This window comes from Crocuta crocuta, unplaced genomic scaffold (genome assembly GCF_008692635.1).
Source record: "Crocuta crocuta isolate KB4526 unplaced genomic scaffold, BGI_CrCroc_1.0 scaffold431, whole genome shotgun sequence".
Lineage (NCBI taxonomy): Eukaryota > Metazoa > Chordata > Mammalia > Carnivora > Hyaenidae > Crocuta > Crocuta crocuta.
This window is the reverse complement of record NW_027528859.1, coordinates 1,512,871-1,532,340: the sequence shown is the minus strand read 5'-3', so window position 1 is coordinate 1,532,340 and position 19,470 is coordinate 1,512,871. Positions and strand designations below refer to the sequence as shown.

At 44.2% G+C, this 19,470-nt stretch overlaps 1 long non-coding RNA gene across 1 annotated transcript in view; it reads left to right on the top strand.

Annotated features, from left to right (window-relative positions):
* The window catches only part of LOC144224980 (uncharacterized), a 19,026-nt gene extending 629 nt beyond the window's left edge, over nt 1-18,397 (top strand). Inside the window, exons 2-3 of the long non-coding RNA XR_013333190.1 lie at nt 69-155; nt 18,349-18,397. This is a non-coding gene — a long non-coding RNA (uncharacterized LOC144224980). The remainder of the gene's footprint in view (nt 1-68; nt 156-18,348) is intronic.
* Nucleotides 18,398-19,470: the final 1,073 nt, after the last annotated feature.

Here is a 19,470-nt window from a genome sequence, read left to right as displayed (position 1 = left end):
TCACCCCCACCCCTGCTACCCACCTCCCCCCAGCCCCTGACAGCCACTCTTCTACTTTCTGTCTCTAGGAACCTGACAGCTCTAGGTGTGTCTGGTAAGAGGACGACTCCAGCATTTGTCCTCAGTGACCGGCTTACGGCACTCTCAGTGCCTCTGTGAGTATGCTGCCCGCACCCCAATCCCACCATTCAGAACCCGGCCTCTGTCAGAGGGTTTGCTTCTCTGCTGAGGGGAGGCGGACAAGCGTTCCCGGGAAGATCAGGAAGATAGCATGTCAGGTTTTCCTGGCGCTGTCTCTTTAATGCCACTCAGTGGATGGTTTCTTGAGAGCAGGTGTCGATGGGGTGGGGGTGCCCCTGATTGAAAGCGCTGGCTGAGTGAGAGTGAGGAGAGGGAGAGACATTAATAACGGAGAAAAAAAATACCCTGCCTGAAAACATACTGGGATGATTCCACGTAAATCTGTGTAATTAGTTTTATAACATAGCCACCTCCTAGATTTATGTCTCCGGGTCTATTGACATCATGTCTTGTTCCTACTTAAGTCCTTGGGGTGTTACAGCTGAGGAGACCTCTCAAGACGGTGCTAGCCATAATCTTAACGCCACTCTTGGGTTTGGTTCACGTGCTATAATCTAGCACGTATTTTTATTTCTATTATTTTACTTGATCAAAATGGTAGCATTATGAGGTAGTTAGAATAGGACTTATCGTCTCCATTTTTCAGGTGGGGAAACTGAGGCTCAGTGGGGTGAAGGGACCTGCTCAGGTTATAGACTTGCTTGTTGGTAGAGCTGGATTGAGAACCCAAGCCTCTCATCCGGGGATCTGCCCATGCCCCACATTTTGCTGGCATTTACAAACTTAAATCATTAAGGGTATTAAGGGTAACATATATTTGCAAATGCACAATCCTCTCCCCCATCACTTAATCACAGACCTGGTCTTTCTCCAAGAGTGATGCCTCACCATCCAGATGCTCAAATTAGAAATGTAGGAGCCATCCTTGACATTTCCCTCTTGTTCCATATCCAATCTTCAATTAAGTCCTTTGGCCTTTAATTCCTAAATATGCTCTCCACACAGCCACCTCTCTGCAGAGAAGTGCCGCACTATGGTAGTCCAGGCCTCTGTTTCTCGATTGGAGTTGACCCTTTGTATTGTTACGCCATCCTTTCTGTTCATCTCTTCCTCTGTGATTTCTTGAGAATTGTGGGTTTGAGCAAAGTTACTCAAGTTTCCATATTGTAGGATTCCTCAGAGGCTTTGGCATGCTTCTCATGGTCCCAAGGGACTCAAGGTGGGGGATTGTGTGTTTTCCGTGCCCCCAACTCCCTGGACCCTGCAGCCCTTCTTGGCCCTCTTCCCCTGTCCATTCTCCACACTAAGCCAAACTGATCTCTTCAGCAAGGCTGATCGTGGTGCGCCCACCCTCGCCCCTCCTGCCACACTGGCATTTCAGCTTCTCTGACATGTGTGGGACACACCACAGGGCCGCACCCACATGCCCTTCGCCAGGCTCCCACACCCACTCCCACTTGGCATGGCATTGACTGCTGGCACTCACAGCTGCCTCTTCTGGGGAGCTACCTACCCGGATGCCCACATTCCCCACCCTCCAGAAGCAGCTCTTAACCAGTGTCTGACTTGGTGGCTGGATTCACAAAAGGCCACCCACCCTCACTTCAAGGAAGGAATCACTGCTGTGAAGGTTATGCTTCCGAGCCAGCAGGCCAGCAAGGACTAGGACAGAGAGAGACTTCACAGGGAAGCACATTCTCTTGCCCATCTTTTCCCTTCCCTTTCTGCCTCCCTCACTCCCTGTAGGTTCCCCCTCACACCCAGGAAGAGTTCTCCCTGGATGCTTCCCTGCCTCAGCTTCTGCTGCTCAGGATTGTCCCTAAGACTCGTGCCCTCAGTCATAACAGAGACCCTCGCATGTTATCCCTCAGTCCTTTGTCTTATTCTCTCATGAAGCAGGTTTGTCTCCCCCAAGGGGACCGTGTCTGTTTCTGTCCACCTCTCCACCTCCCCCCGCCCCCATGCCGGTAGGTGCTCAGGATTTGCCAATTGAATGAAAACTAGCACCATAACTATCCAGAGTGCAGGTGAAGAGTATTTGTACATTATGGTAGGCTGCAAGTTAGCGTCTAGAATATATGAAAAGCCTTTGCCAGTGAGAAGAGGCAAACATTTTCATACAAAAATGAACATGAGCACACAATTCACACATACAAATGAATATGATTGCTACATATATCAGAAAGTATGTTAACCAAAAACGAGCAAACTAAACCAATAATCGAAAGAACTCTTTTAGACTATTGGGTTACTCAAGGTGTACTCAAAACAGATCATCATGCTGGTGAGGGAATGAGGAGCCAGGCATACTCATACATGGCTGGTGGGAAGCTAAGTCAGTACCATCAGCTCCAGAGGGCAGAAAGTTTGTTTCCCATTCACTGTGGTATCCCCAGTGCCCAGAACCATGCTTAGCATTTAGGCACCCAAGGAATATTCGTTGAACACAACGGAAGGCCAATTGGCAATATCCATCAAGAATCTTAGGTTTTTTGTACCCCTTGGTTTAGTAATTCTGCTTTCTAAAGAAACTCATAGAAGGACAAACACATTTACATAAGAACATTTTACACATCCATTTATAAAATCAAAAGACTGGGAACAACCTGAGTGTCCACAGGCTGGTAATTGGCTAAGTTAATTATGGCACTTTCACGCTGAGCAATTTCATATAACTGATTAAAATGACATATTTGAAGAATACTGGGTGTATGGGATTAAGCTACTTACAAATGAGAAATGAAAAAAGAACTTCAGATTTTATATACAGGATGACCTTAATTTTTGTTTAGAAAAATAACTTGTTAATAGTGGGTTGCAGCAATTTTTATTTCTTTGTTTTTCTCTTTATTTTCCAAAATTTCAACAATGAGTACCTATTACTTTCATAGTCAGAAAAAAAAGCTTTAAGAAAGAAAGCATGGTTAATAAGAAAATTGTGGGCAGCTAGGAAAAGTAGGAATAATTTGTAATACTATTTTTTCCATTAATGTTTCATAACGCATCATTTTATGGTGGGTTAAGGAACACAGCCTCCTGATAGAATTGGCCTGGTTTTATTTAGACAACAATGAGAAGTAAATTTTATGCTGTTGGAGACACTGAGTGTTGTTTTCATGTTCTAGTGTATATTTTTCCATGACTTGGAGAATCTTAAAATATTGACTCCACTCAAAAAAAAAAAAGATTCACAACTCCTTTGACTGGAATTGATTTCTCCTGTGGCTCCTAGGGTCTGTAAAAGGCATCAGGATGCGACATGGTGTTGACCTTTATTCTTTGCCTTGGCCAGAGAATTTCCCTATGGCTAGCTCAAGGTTTCCAAGAGGAAGGCAATTGAATGACCTAGTACGATTGTCTAGATTCTCGGTCTTGGGCTTATCTTGATTAGGAGGAAGTGAATATGTAGTTGTTCTAAATTTAGCGCATAGGAAAGAGCCAGATGTTTGAGATTATCACATGGAGAAAGCCTTAACCCATGATGGCTTTTGCCCCACTCACCACTTCTTGGATATCTGGTTGTGTACCTTGACACAGAGCAAAGGTTCCATTTTCTTCTTCCAGGAAATCTGTGCTGACTTCAGAGTCCATGGTAAAGCTCATCCTAAGTACTGAAAGAACCAAGAACATTTGTTGGCTTGCGTTGAACCTTCCACCATCTCTAAAGTCCAGTCCAGGACCCTCTGCCTAGCAGGCAAGGCTCTTTATGACCTGGCCCCTGCCTCCCTCTCCTACCATTCATCCCCACCACAGTGAGAGAGCAGCATTTAGGAGAGCGAAGTCCAGGAACTAAATGCAGCCTTGGCCCCTAGGGTAGTGGAGAGATAGACCCAAAGCAGTAGAGATTAGATAGACAGTAGAAGACATTCATCTGGCAGAAGGTGACCTGGGTCTGTAGACCAAATAGACCTCTTCCCAGCTGTGTGAAGCTTCTGTGTCTTGGTCATTTCTTCTGTTAAAGGGGGATAATAACAATAGGAATGGTAATAATAATACCATATCCATAACGTTTATTTCATGTATCTAAAGCACTCATTACAATGTCTGCTATGTAGTTAGTGCCTAATACGTGTTAACTCTTTTTTTCTCTTATCCATTCACTTGGAAAAAGTTTGCTGAGTTGCTGACTAGGTGCTAGGCACTGTGCTCGGTGATGGAGATTCAGAAAGGGATAATGCACAGTCCCTAGATGACCCCAAGAAACCCATATTTTGGTGATGGACGCTTACTGGGAACAGGTCAACATAACACAGCTCCAGGCACCATGTTCCAGAAACCCCAGTCTCCCCTTTCTTGAATACACCATGTTTCTCATGCTTTGTGCCTTTGCTCATCTTTTCTCTATGTCATAAGAATTTCCCCCCCACTCTGCCATTTGAAGACTTTAAAGATGCAGCTTACAGGTCATCAACATTGTGAAGCCTTCCTGATTCACAAGCCAGAATCAGGACCTTACCTGTGTCTCCATGGTCCTTTGTATAAATTCTCTGACTCTTACCTTTCCCTTCTTTCAATGCTGATTATATAGGAGTATCTCCCAATAGATTGGGAGCTCCTTGAAGGCAGGTTTATCTTGATCCATTTCTAAATTTCAGTGTCCAGCACAGGGCCAGGCACTCTGTAGATGTTTAGGAAGTGTTTGTTGGCTGAATGATGAATGAATGAATATCTGGATCATAGGAGAAACTGCTGCATTGACAGAGGAGATGAAGAGGAAAGATGCTTCCTTTCTACTGCTGGATTTTAGGAGACTATCAGATTTGTTATGGGATACTTGGGTCCCTCCTATGAATTCCATATGCAGCTCTGAACAAGGATAAGTTCATGGAGTCCTTAGGAAACTTGGAGAAGGAGTATGTTCTCACAGCGTCTACGTGAGGGGTCTGTCCTGAGCATGGCTCTGAAATTGCTGTGTGTCTGGAGCATTCTGAAAGAGTTAATACCCTTGTCTTGGTGCTGGGCTTGTACCATTCCATTTGCTTTTCACTGTGTGGGAGACTAATTGCAACTGGAGTTACTAAGGCCGGTATTGCAACAGAAATAATTGGATATACAACCACATGTGCTTTGGGGACTGGGACACAGAAACTTAAATTAATTCTAGTTTTCTCACTTATTTGTGGGGTAATCTGTGGATGGCTCCTTCTCCTTTCTGGACCTCATCCATTAAATGTGATTGTAGGAGGCGGGAGTTAGGGGAGTCAGACTGATTAATTTCTGAGTTGCCTTCCGGCTTTGATAAGCCTTGTCTGTAACTTACAGAATATCAGATGGACAAAAGGCCCACTGACATGGAGTTGCTGGAAAGTGATGTGAATGGGAGTTCTGGGAGAGGATCCCAATCCTCATGAGTTCAAGGCCATGGTCTTGGAACCAAAAGCTCAGAAATGCTCTGAAACCACAGATGGCCAAATCCACCCTCTGGAAGTTCAGACATACTTGCTAAAATTTGTAAACTAAAAGCAGTTTTTTGTGTTGTTTGGAGGATGCAGGGCTAAATCTAACCTGGCAGTGGGTTTATGGATTGGCTGTGTGGGGCCTGCATCATTAAGGAGGTCTGTCCCCTGCTAGCCCACCCTGGCCATCAAGCCATAAGGATCCGATCAGTGAGCCTCGCTCAGGCATCATGTTTTAATGATACCCTAAGGGAATTCTTTTAACTCACTGTGTTATAGAGGCAACAGGATCAGTTGAGAACTGAATCCACGCTTGGTAGTGAATTGTAGCATGTGCTTTTTTTTTTATTGACATATGATTCACATACCATAAAATGTACCTTTTAAAAGTGTACAATTCATAGTTTTCAGTATATTCACAAAGTTAGGCAACTATCACCACTGTCTAATTCCAGAATATTTTCATCATCCCCAAAAGACACCCTGTGTATATGAGCATCACACCGCATCCGCCTCTCCCCTCAGGCCCCTTTCTGTCTCTATGGATTTGCTTCTTCAGGACTTTTCATTAAAAAAGAATTCCGTGACATGTGGCCTATCAGGTCTGACTTTCATTTGGAATCCTGTTTTCAAGTTTTGCCCATGTTGACCATATACTTTTTGAAAGATTAAAAATTATATATGTGTAGCAACTTTCCACTAGCATGTAGATGAAACTATAGTGTCCATTTGGTGTGACCTACCAACGCTTCTTTATGGACCTGATGAAGAATTAGGATACGTCACCAGGCCTTTTCCAGATCCTTCTTACTTCATTATTCTGGTTCAATTTTGGCCTTTTACAAGAATCATACAGACCTTTAAAATTAAGTATCAGTACACCTGGCTGACTCAGTTGGTGGAGCATGTGACTCTTGATCTTGGGGTTGTGAGTTCAAGCCCCATGTTGGGTATGGAGATTATTTAAAAATAAAATCTTTAAAAAAAAAAAAAAAGAAAAGAAAATTAAGAATCAAGTTGATTGACATTTTCAGTTTTTGTTCCATCTTTGCTGGCAAATTTAAAAGTCATTTTCCAACTAAAATTATTTACAGACATACACAGATTTTCCTGTCATATTTTCCTGGTTTCATTTTTATATTTATATCTTTAATTCCTTTGGAATTTGTAAATGGTGTGAGGTAGGCACCTAATTTTATATTTTTTCCATGTACTTAGCAAATTGTGCCACAATACATCTCTTTCTCGTTGATTTGGAAAGAACTGCCTTAGCATCTAGTACTTTCTAGATATGGTCAGGACTATTTCTGAGCTTTCTTTTCTGCATTGATCTGTCTGTCTTCTTTTCAGCTGCTAGCACACTGTTAAATTTCTTTCCCTTTTATGATACAATTTAATATTTGTTAGGATAAATTTATACTATCATTTAAAAATGTGTGGTCATCATCATATGTTTATTATTTTTGTTTAGCTTTATTTGTTAAGGTAATGGAGTTATTTCATGGGATGTGTATTGCTATATTATTTAAAAGTATATGTCCTGCCTTAGAGAACAATAGAAGCAAGTAGCTGTGTGACACATTATAGATAAAGTAAGCAGAGCATGTGTGAGCTGGGAAAACCAAGGGGAGCACTGAATATTCATGAGGTCTGAGATATCAAATACGCAGCCAGCTATAGCACAGTGGGAGCCCCCTCTGTGCAGACTGAGCAGAGACCCAGAAAGGCCTGGGTCCCTGGAGTCCTGGGGTGCCTGCTATGCCAGGCTTGTCTGCTCCCTGCAGTTTAGGCAAGAGTGGAAGACACTTCTATCTTGTTCAAGCCGTGATTACATGAAACTGAGCATCACCCCCACTAATATCACCCCTAATTTCAGCTTTGTATTTGGTTGTCTGGATTAGGATTTGCAGACCAGAGTTAATCACACTGATGGGCATGGACATCTTTTTGGTTACTGATGGGAATGGGAACAGCTCCAATAGTTCACCATTAAGCATCTGGACTTGATTTTACATGGAGTTCATCCCACTGGACTTGCTTTTACATAGAGTACATTCGTCACTTTAAGAGAATATTCTTCTCTCTCCTGATGGCAATGAGGAGGCAGAGGAGGAGGCAGAGGAGGGAAATGATGATGAACTGTCGAATAATCTCAAATGATTTGGTCATCTGTCAAAATAATGATGCAGTATTTCTGCCCTGCTATAGTAATATGATGAAGTAGACTAATGAGTTTTTCTGCAGTTGAAGTATACTTGCCGCCTCCTTTCTTTTAGTCGATCTCTTCTCTTCTTATCTACATGTAGAAGCTCCCTTGTAGTTCTTGGCTCCCTCTTCAGCTTTTCTTTCACCATGTGCATCTCTTTAACCACTTCCTTTGAGTTCTGAGAGAATTGCTCAGAATTTGTCTTCTGATTTCTGGCTCTTCTAAGTGTGGTCCAGGGACCAACAGTGAGACCATCATCCAGGAGTTTGTTGGAAATGTAAATCCTTGGCCCCATCCTAGACCTACTGAATCAGAATCTGCACTTTAACAAGATTCCTAGATGATCATTAAAATTTGAGAAGTGCTGTAAAATTCTAGCCAGAGGGAACCCTTTACAGGTTTTTGGTGGTGATGCAGACATTTCCCATTATTATAGGAGTTTGATTACTTTAGTGTAAATTTGGAAGAAGTTCAAGATCATGATCTGGGACCAGAACCCACAGGCTCTTTGGGACAGGATATGGGGGAGGGCAGTCGGCTACTTTGTGTGAAGCCATGAAATGAAAACGACATCCCCAAAGGTCATCAAATCACCACCAGGCATCATTAGACCAGCAAGAAAGAATCCTTCTGTTGCATTTCTGAAGGGCAGTGTGTATCCCTCAGAGGGCTTTGCCCACACTCCATTCTTCGACAAATGTGTAAATGCCAAATGGTATCCACATGAAAGCCTCTGGTCCTGAGCTGACAGAAGGGAACAAAGGGGTCCTGCAGACTGGTTTGGTGTCAGGCACGCATTTTCTTCTTTTCTTGGTAAGCAGAAGAAACTTCTGCGGTCACCAAGGAAAGAGCTGTTTTGCAGGGCCCCAGCCAGAGGGTTGCCTGGGTAGGGGAGCGGTATTCACAGGCGGGAATTATGTGAGTATTGGCACATGGAAAGACAAATTCTTTTAAGGAAAAAAATTATTAAATAATGCCCAGTCCTCATCAGTCCTGGCAGGATAGGCAGGAAAAGCCTGGGGAAGGCACAGAAAGCTATTGAAACGATTCTAAAGAGAACAAGAATCTTTAGGACAAATTGGCTCATTCTTTATTGCTGTCAAACCCTTATTCCCTGGAGACGGTTGAAACAATACCCAGCGCATAACTCTCATTGTAGAATTGACAAACATCCTACCTCTCTAATGGTTTCATGGAGTTGTTGTCTCAACAGGAAGTTCTGGTCATTGTCACACATTCTTCTTGTTTATTATTAGTAATCATAACTCTTTGCATCACATTCGAGCTCTAAACCTTACAAGGCCTTTCCACACAAAGTAGGTCATTTGGTCTTTCCTGAGAATCCCTGTGGGACAGCAAGGCCAGTAGGTATTAATGTGCCCATTTCACGGAGGAAGGGACTGAGTGTCAGAGGAGTCACGGGACTTTCTCAGGGACTCAACTTGCAGTAAATGGGCATTGCAGGCCTCAGATTCATAGCCACTGGCCATGGGAGGTCTCCTAGACACATTTGGCCAAGTGTCTTTTTTTTAAATGTTTTTTAATTTACTTTAAGAGAGCGAGAGAAATAGAGGGAATGAGCACGAGTGTGGGAGGGGCAGAGGGAGAGGAAGAGAGAGAGAATCCCAAGCAGGCCCTGTGCTGTTAGTACAGAGCTCAACTTGGCCTTGATCTCACGAATCATGAGATCATGACCTGAGCCAAAATCAAGAGTTGGACACTTAACCAGTTGAGCCACCCAGGCTCCCCAAGGCCAAGTATCTTTGATCACTAAGCCTCCCAGTCCACCCAGCAATCTGCCTGTGCCTATACCCTAACAAGGAGGAGGGTCATCACCCTTGTGTAAAGGTCACTCTCCACAGTTCTATGCTAAAATGCAATGCGCAACTTTAGCGAGGTTACAGTCTTCTTCTTTAGCTCAGGTTCACACGGTCACACATCTTTGGTTCCATGTACAGTGTTTGCTCGGATGTCCCTGACTCTAACAGATGTTTGTTCAACTTCTGTCAAAGATCTAGTAAGTGAGATATGGTTCATTATAAATCAATCAACAGAACTGTTTTTAAGGTATTTCCTAAATTTGATATATTTCTCTCGATGGGGAGGGTGATGGCATCTTCATTCTATCTTTCCATAAACTACGCTTCTACTCCTCTTGCTTCTACACTGAACTTCCTAAATCCCCTCCCTAATGTTCTGTATTTTTCTCCCTTGATATGTTCTCTTTACCTAGAACATCCCTCCCTTCTTACTTTGCCACCTTCTTCAGCCTTCTTATCCTTAACGGAACTCGGCTTAAAAGCAATTCCTTTGTGAAGATTTTCAGACCCAAAGCTGGAAATAACTACAATCTTAAAAGCACTTTGGATGCATCTCTGCCTTGCCACGGACCTATCACAGTCTGAAATGTATTTCATTTAGCTCTCTATATACTGGGGATCAGACTGGGAACTACTTTGGAGCAGGAATGAGCTCTTATACTTCTCTATATCCGCTGAGCTTGGAACCTGACAACTGACAGGAATTCACTAAATTCCTCCACCTGATGGCTTTAGTGCCTCAGGTATCCTTTTTGACCAGATATCACCTTAGTGTCTACAGTTTAGGTGATGGGAAAGTCCTAACCGGGACTGCTCAAACAGAACAAGAGGATCCTGGCTCATCATTTTAAAGCAGGAAGTACACCAAACTCCTCTTATTATCTTGGATTTTATTCCATTGTGTCTCCCAGATTAGTGCCATTTTAGGGAAGAGCTCCTTTGTCAACATCCTTCATGACTTTGTCCCAGACTAGTTCACCTTGAGGGATTCTGCATTTTCTTTGGTACCAGGGCCTTTTTTTCCCCCAGCTCCTTCACATTTAGGGAACTAATGGTCAATGTTCTCAACCTTGGCTTATGTCATAATCACTAAAGGAGCTTTAAGAAATACTGCTGTGAGGGGCGCTGGGTGGCTCAGTCAGTCAAGCATCTGACTTCAGCTCAGGCCATGATCTCACGGTTCATGAGATTGAGCTCGGCTTTGGGCTCTATGCTGATAGCTCAGAGCCTGAAGCTTGCTCATTCTCTCTCTCTCTCTCTCTCTGTGTCTTGCTCTCAAAAACAAACATTAAAAAAATACTGATGTGAGATTTTCATGGAGTCCCCTTAAGTCTTTTGCGGAGTAGTAAGCTGTACACGTACAGAGTAAGACTCTGAGAAACCTGGTGGGAAACAGCTCCTGGGGGGCTGTGAGTTCCACAGAGATCTTGGTAGTCTCGCAGTGCTGACAAATGCTGGGTTTCTGACCAGCTGTATTAGAGAGCCCTCACTCAATGCCCTGGACAGTCAATTGAGACCCCAGGAAGTCTGTGCCTTTCTATCTTTAGAATAAAGCAAACTGTCTGCCAGAAACAAAACAAAACAGAACAAAACAAAACAGAAAAACATGACACTCCTTAAAGGAAGGTAACAATCCAGACTGTCAACATAGTATCCACAATATCCATCAAACAAACAAAAATTACTGGAAACACAAAAAAGCAGGGAAATGTGCACCAAACTTGAAGGAAGAACAGTTAGTAAAACAGATCCAAAGGTGATAAGATGATGGAATGTGTAGATAAAAGCTTTAAATAGCTATTATCAGTATGTTTGTGGATTTAATAAAAGAGAAAGAATTGGACATAATGAGTGGACAGATGGGAGAATTCAAACGGAGAAATGAAATGACAAAAAAGAATCAAATAGAAATTCTAGAACTAAAAAACCTAATATCTGAAAAACTTTTAAAAATTCACTGAATTAGGATAAAGCAGATTGGACACTGTAGAAGGAATAAAGAGCATCGGAAAAGGTAACTAAATATATGTGCACGTTGAAGACTTTTTCTTGGTACTTCAGGTGATTGAGGTCATCAACAGTCATAGTCATGGTAACAGTATGTACCCTGGATATGTGATGAGAATGGTACTTTGCCTCTGTGATCTTCCTTTCCAAAGTCCTTAACTCCAGCAGAATATTGAGGAAAACATCATACAAATCCCAACTAAGGACATGTTAGAAAATAACTAATACTTCTCAAAACTACCAAGATCCTCACAGCCAAGGGGAGCCTAAGAAGACATGATGGCTATGGGGTGCCTGGGTGGCTCAGTCGGTTAAGTGTCTAACTTCAGCTCAGGTCATGATCTCATATTTCATGGGTTTGAGCCCCGCGTCGGGCTCTGTGCTGACAGCTAGCTCAGAGCCTGGAGCCTCCTTCAGATTCTGTATCTACCTCTCTCTCTGACCCTCCCCTGCTCACACTCACTTGCTCTCTCTATCTCTCTCTCTCTCTCAGAAATAAATAAAACATTTAAAAAATTAAAAAAAAAAAAAGACATGATGGCTAGATGTAATGTGGTTTTGTGGGTGGAATCCTGGAATAGAAGAAAGACATTAGGTAACAACTAAAGAAATCTCAATAAATAATGGACTTTAGTTAATACAAAGGTGCCAATAATGGTTCATTCACTCTAGAAAACATTCCATACTAATGTAAGATGTTAATAATAAGGGAAATTGGGTGCAGGATACACACGAACTCTCTTTTACTACCTTTGCAATTTTTCTGTAAATCTAAAACTGTTCTAAAATAAAAACGTTACTAAAAAAACTGACATAATAAGTGATGGCAAGGATGTGGAGCAATTGGAACTCTCTTCTATTGCTGGCAGGAGCGTAAAATGGACCACCTTGGAAAACAGTTCAGAAGTTTCTTATCAAGTTAAACATACACTTCTGATATAACCCAGCAGTCTGACTCCTGAGTACTTAACCAAGAGAAAGAAAGACATAAGTCCTCTCGAAGACTTGTATGTGAATGTTTATGGAGGCTTTATTTAGAATCACCATAAGTGGAAGTAACCAAAATCAACTGCTGAATGGAGAAATGAATTGTATAAATCCACACAATGCAATGTAAGTAAGCAATGACAGAGGAATGCACTACTGATACGTACAAAACATGGATGAATCCAAAAAGCATTATGCTAAGTAAAAGAAGCCAGACACAGGGGAATGCATACTGTATCATTCTATCTATCTATCTATCTATCTATCTATCTATCTATCTATCTATCTATTTTAATGTTTATTTTTATTTTTGAGAGAGAGAGAGTCAGCGGGGGAGGAGAATAGAGAGGGGGAGACCTAGAATGCGAACCAGGCTCCAGGCTATGAGCGGTCAGCACAGAGCCCAAGGTGGAGCTCAAACTCATGAACCACGAGATCATGACCTGAATCAAAGTCAGACACTTAACCAACTGAGCCACGCAGATGCCCCTGTTTCATTCTATTTATATGCAATTCTGGAACAAGCCAAAATAATCTAAGTTAGGAAAATCAGAAGAGCTGTTGCATCTTGAAGTCTGAGGATGGGGGTTGATTAGGAAGGAACAGGAGGAAACTTTCTGACATAATAGAAATGCTCCAAATCTTGATAGAGGCATAAGCTACATGGGTGTATGCCTTTGTTAAAATGCATTAAGATGTGTAGTTAAGACCTACACATTTCAGAGGTATATGTGAAGAGTATATCTCATTTTTTTAAAGGTAAAAATGCTGATGTCTGTGTCCTATCCCAAGAGATTCTGATTTTAATGGTTTTAGATGTAGCGTATTAGGTTTTTAAAAACTCCCACAGCCAAGGTTAAAAAAAAACAACAACAACAAACTACAGTTATAGGTGATTTGTCTGGTGATGGGATCCTTCGTCATTGCTGTTTGCCCTATAGATGCCTCTCTGACTTTGATGTATGGCCCCTGGAAGCTGGCTGCATGGAAAAAGGAAATGGCTTTTGATGTCTGGGTCTACGTGGGTTTGGCTTATTGGCAAACACCAAGATGCCAAAAGGAGATAGGAGCAGGATAGACCCCCCCCAAAGGCCCACCCGCCAAGCTCTTCACTTTCTGCCTCTTCTGAGAATGGCCTCTTTTTCAAGGGGTGGATTGATGTGGTAACAGGAGCACTGGAAGGGGACACATTCTGGAGTGGGGAGACCTCTTATTCCATATACAACTTTGGAAAACTGTCTCTTGTCAGTCTGCAGGTATCACACTGACAACAAACTCCCACTGGATTCTGCATGATGGCCTGGTCTTGTCTTGATTTTGTCCTCTTGGTGACTTCCGGAAGGCTGTAAAAGGGAAGGAGCAGGGCACATCCGTGTGTTGGGCTCATGCCAGGGCCTGTGCTGGAACTTGGCTTCTTCTTCCCACTTCCAGGTTAACACTCTTAACTACACAGTCTTCCTGGTAGCAGTTTTTCTTCTTTTGAAGCTGACAAGCAAACCATTAACGTTTTTAGGATGAACAAATTTTTCTTAAAACTCTATCCAACATTAATAAAATTGCATAATAAAAACTGAAATGATAAATCAAAATAGTTATTCCATGGATGCTCTTAGTCTGATATTTATTTCAGAACAGATGGCCAAGGTTTCTGAGAGGTCTCATTAATTACTGGAACTTTGACTAACAATTTCATCTAGGGTGCATCAATAAATTTAGATGCTCCCAGCTGTCAGGAGCTTTGCAGGTCATCTAACCCAGCCCCCATATGGTGCCCGAATAGTGGCTGTGTGGCCTGTAGTCTCTGCTTGCACACCTCCCAAACAGGGAGCCTTACAAGACAACCCGGTATGTCTATGAGCTGGTCTGACACAATTTTTCCTAGTATGATGCCACACTTGTTTCTCTTAGCCACAAAGAACATCAGATCTCTTTGCCTGTTTGCTGTCCACAAGCTTTTTCTGCCATAAGTTAAACATCTCTAATTGCTCAAAGCATGCCTCTTAGGGTTTGGGTTTATTTGCACGCAACCAGGCTACTTTCTCTCTCCCTCATGAGTCCTGGTCCAATTCCATTCAAATCCAACACAATTCATTTGAACCCAGTCTACGGCCATACCTCCCTAAAAGGGCCTGACCTGGTCTGAACTCATGTAATCCATGCACCTTCTCAGTGCCAGGCACTAGGCCCAGTGCTGTGGGGACTAGCAAATCAGGATTTGCTCTGTGAAAGAGAGAAACCTTGTCCCCAAGGGTCCTACAGGTGGCTTGTGACACAGAGCAGGAGGAAGGTACANCAATTTCTAGGCTCACATCTTGCATTACAGCACAATGGCTAAAATATATGGCTGTGCAAGCTCAGGGCATGGTTAGAAGAGGCTGCTCATCAAATGTGTGATGGATGTATGCCAGGTGACTAGGTCTCTATAGTCTAAACTCCTGGGAGGGACAGTCTGGTTAGCCCAGCTTAGGCTGGAGCTCCAACAGCTGCCTGCAGAAGGGACCAGATCACCTCATATAAAATACCACATTTTCTGGGCTAGGAACAAGGAAAATTCTATGAAACATGAGTATGGTTGGGGAGGAAATGATAGGCATCTTAGAGATATATTATGGATATAATTGCTATGATATACGATGTCCATAGGTATGTATAAGCAAGCAGTATATAATATCCATAAGCATTAATCCTGAAAGATGGGCATTTTCTCCATTTCATAGCTGGGAGAATGGATTCTGAGAAGTGAAATGTGTTTCACAAAGTTGCTATGTGTTAATGACAAAGTAATGGTTTGAATTCAGGGCTGTCACGTTGCCTCTTGGCGTTTCCTCAACAGTTCTTCCTGGAACTCATTTAGTCATTCACTTATCTATTCATTTATTCATTCAGCTAGAATTTCTCCTGCACTGACCATGGGTCTGGTATTATGTGAGGGCCTGGCAAACAGCAACTAGCCACATTGACACACTCAGGGGGACAGCCATTGAGAGCACGAGAGATCGTTCCTGCCCCCTCACACATACAGTTTTACTGGAGAGATGACACATGTGGACACCACAAGTTCAGGCATGGTTGCGTGAGCTGATTCCTGGAGTGACCAATATGGTGAGGGCTACAGGATGTCAGAGTAGACAGATCTCTGAGCACTGGAGTAGCTGAGGAGGCTTCCTGGAGGCAGAGCTCTGCTTAGCGCCCAAGGATAGAGAGAGGAGAAGGAAAGAAGGCACCACAGAGGGCAGTGAGTTGTGCAGATTCAGCTTCCTGGATATTGTTCATTGACACCCGCTTCTCTCAGTCCCGTCTGGGCACTCTCCTGGTCTGGCTTCCTGGCACCCCACTCATAGACACAGGCTAAGCCTCCCCAGGGATCTGTCCCCACCATGTCTTATTATCCACGAAGCCATTGTAAATTTAATTGAAAAAACACTTCAAACCTATTAAAAAAAAAAGTACAGCAAATAATGCAGGAAACACCAAGATACTCACTGTTTTGATTCAGTAAGTAACATTTCACCATATTTGCTTTACTTCTCTCTTTTACAGAAATAGAATATTGTAATCTCTGTGAAATTCCTACCCTATCCCTTAACCCTCCCTCACAGAGTAAACATTATCCTGAAGTTTATGTGATTTATTCCCATACATGCTTTTTCACCTTTTCTACTGCTGATCCACAAACCATATGGTATTGAGTTCATGTTCTTTTGCAAGTTGCCTTATTTCCTTCCACTCCTTATATTTTCAGATTTGCCCTTGCTACATGGAGATGTAGTTCATTCATTTAACCATGGTGTGGTGTTCTGTTGTATGAATGAACTGTAGTTTACAGAGCTGCTCCCCGACAGCCTGGTTCAGTCATTTCTACTGATTCACTATTACAAATGGCGCTGTGGTGAATATCCTCACACTTGTCTCCCAAGAAACAGAGCTGCTGGGTCAAGAGTAAACAGATCTTCAACGTGACTAGGTATTGCAAATAGTTATTTAAATGGTGGGGCAGGTTATAGGCGCACTTCCCACTGTATCTGAATATGGGAGTTCCAGTGGCTCCACATCCTCACAGACAGCTGCTATTGTTAATCTTTTTTTCTGTTTTTGGTAGAATGTTTTTTTTTTTAAATGTTTAATTTATTTCTAGGAGAGAGAGAGACAGCATGAGCAGGGGAGGGTCAGAGAGAGAGAGAGTGACAGACTCTGAAACAGGCTCCAGGCTCTGAGCTGGCAGTCAGCACAGAGCCCGATGCGGGGCTCGAACCCACGAACCGCGAGATCATGACCTGAGCGAAAGTCGGACACTTAACCGACTAAGCCACCCAGGCGCCCCTTGTTAATCTTTTTTTAAAAAATCAGGTCCCCCTTTGCCTATGGCAAATGGATCTTTTTAAAGTGCAGTCCTGACCATGTCCCTTTTCTATGTAAAATCCCTCCAATGTGCCCCACTGCTCTTGGTTTAGTACTCAGAGTCTTGCTCTGCCTGAGTCAGTCCATGCCCTCCTCTCCAGGCTCACCTCTCTACCCTCTCCTACTCTAAGACACATGCACGTGTACACACTTGCACTAATAGGCACACGTACACCCCCCCATACACACATACATGCCTGCATGCATGCGTATGCTCTACGGTCCAGCCAAATCAAATCACGTTCATGTCCCCTAACCCACTCACCCTCCCTTGTCTTTGGGCCTCGGTGAAGCTGTTCCCTCTGTCTGGAATACTCTTCCTCTCCTTCAAAAAGCTGAGTGCTACCAGCCCTCAGCTCCTAGCTTGATGTCTCCTCCTCTGGAAGCCTCCCCAGGCACCCCAAGCCCGAGTTAGACGCCTTTCCTCCTATTGCCTCAGCACCCTCGACTTCTGACATCACAGTTCTCAGTTCTTGTAATCGCCTGTTTCTTGTCTCCCGGCCCCACTAGACTGTGGACACCTTGATAGTAGGGCCTGTGTCCTCTGCGTCTGGGTTAGATAATGTGTTCGATAATCCGCAGGCAGGATACAGGTCAGAATGGAGCAGAGGCTGCAAGATGGAAGCAGTTGGAATCAGACTGGAGAGAATGTGCTATTCCGTAGTCTCTATAGCCCCAGCTTCCATTAGGGAAACTGAGGCTCAGCTGGGCGGCTCACTTTATCTAGAGTCCTGCATTTGATAAGTGCCAGAGCTGGATTTGATTCCATCTCTGGACTCTGCATCCTGGCTTTCTCTGCTGCACTTCAGCTGCAGTGGGTGGAAAGGAGCCAGCAGAGAGGAAGAGAGGGGCTGCCAGGGAGGGGAGGCTGTGCAGGAGAGGGAGGTCCTGGGATCCAGGACGCAGGTGGAGGGCTGAGCCCAGCAGACATGACCCCAGATCCTCTGAGCCAGGGACGAAGGAAGAACGTTTGGCCAAGTTTCTAGAACAGACACTTCTTCAGGCTGCCCTGGGAGACTGGTAGGCCAGCCCTCCTCTGGGGAGGAGACGACCTGTGGAAAGTAGCCCAGTGTCTCCCTTAGCACCCAGCCCACCCGAGTGACCTCTTCCTGCTGCACCAGGAGAATGATTTCTCAAGACTTCCCTCTGGTTAGAGGGAGGCCAGAGCCAAGGACAGCTGGGAAGAAGTATGGACCCAGTACAAACAGGCAAGAGCTAGAGCCCCAGTGAGGAGCAACATGCAGGTCAGGCTCAGAGGTCCCAGGGCCTCGGGCAGCTCAAGGAGCCCTGTGGACCAGCTCGTATATGGCAGGGCAAGGGGACATCAGTAAGCCAGGGACAATAATACCTATACATCATATGATGGCATGGATTAAGTAAAATGAAATATGTACAGGGCTTAGAATAATGCTTGGCATGTAATATGAGTCAATCAACTATTATTTTCTCACAGGGCTGTTGGGAGTGAGCAGGACAACATGGCGACAGACTGCAGAACTGTGTAAGTGTTGGTGAGCGGCCTTCTCGTGTTAGGGACTCAGTAAGCAAGTGTGGAGGGTGATGGGAAATCCAGCGAAGGGAGAGGCAGGTGTGGAATTCAGCCATCAGTCACCCTCCTCTGTTCTGAGTTGCCTCACGGGACATTTGCACCAGAGACCACATGGGCCAGTTCGGGAAAGATGCTTAGAGACGGCACAGTCCAGTCCTCCAGCTACACACGAGGGGACACTGAGGCCCGCAGGGTGGAGGTGACTTGTCTGGGACCGCACACAAGGCATCAGCGGTGAGCTTCTCAGACTCAGATCCAGCGCTTGCCCTCCTGTCCCCTCAGTTCAGCACAAGCTTAGGACGGGACTCTGGCAGCAGGTTCGGTGGCTCGTGTTTCTTCCTGCAGGTGGCCCCTCCCCCACAAGAGTCAGTGGGGCTCTCCCACCAACTCTGAGAAGCTCTACCTCTGAGAGCTCCCTGCTTTGAATGCTCTCTTCCTGTTTTTCCATGCCAGCAGCTGAAAAGTAATTGAAAGCCACTTCCAGCTCCAGTTTTCCCTCCAGAGCGCTCCTTCCCTGGGCCTCCCGTGGAGGGGTCGGGAGCAGGTCAGCAGCGTGTACGCACCTGCTACCTTCACCAAGGTTTCTTGAGCATTGGGCAAGTGCGAGCGTCTCCTTCTCCTCAAACAAGCTCCCTCCTTCCTTCTCTTCCTTCCGCCTGCTTTTTTTTTTTAAAATGACACCCCAACCACCCACAATTGCCATTGGACTCACCTACCCATCTGTCAGAAGCTTATTCTGAGGGACCTTGGGTATGTGTCCTTGTCATTCACGTAGGATCAGTCTGCTGAAAAGCAGTTGCAGGAGAATACAGGTGCAGAGTGTCAAGCCCGCTACGAGCTCATTTGTAGGGTCCATGTTGACCACTGAACCCAGCAATTATAGGCATGCCAGCAGAAGGAAGTGAGGATTCAGGGTTTTCCTTGCAGCTCCCTCCATTTCTTGGGAAACTGTTGGATCACCCATGGGCAGAGGGGTTTCCCGTTCATGAAGTTGGCTCAAACATATTATTTCATCTGAACTGTGCA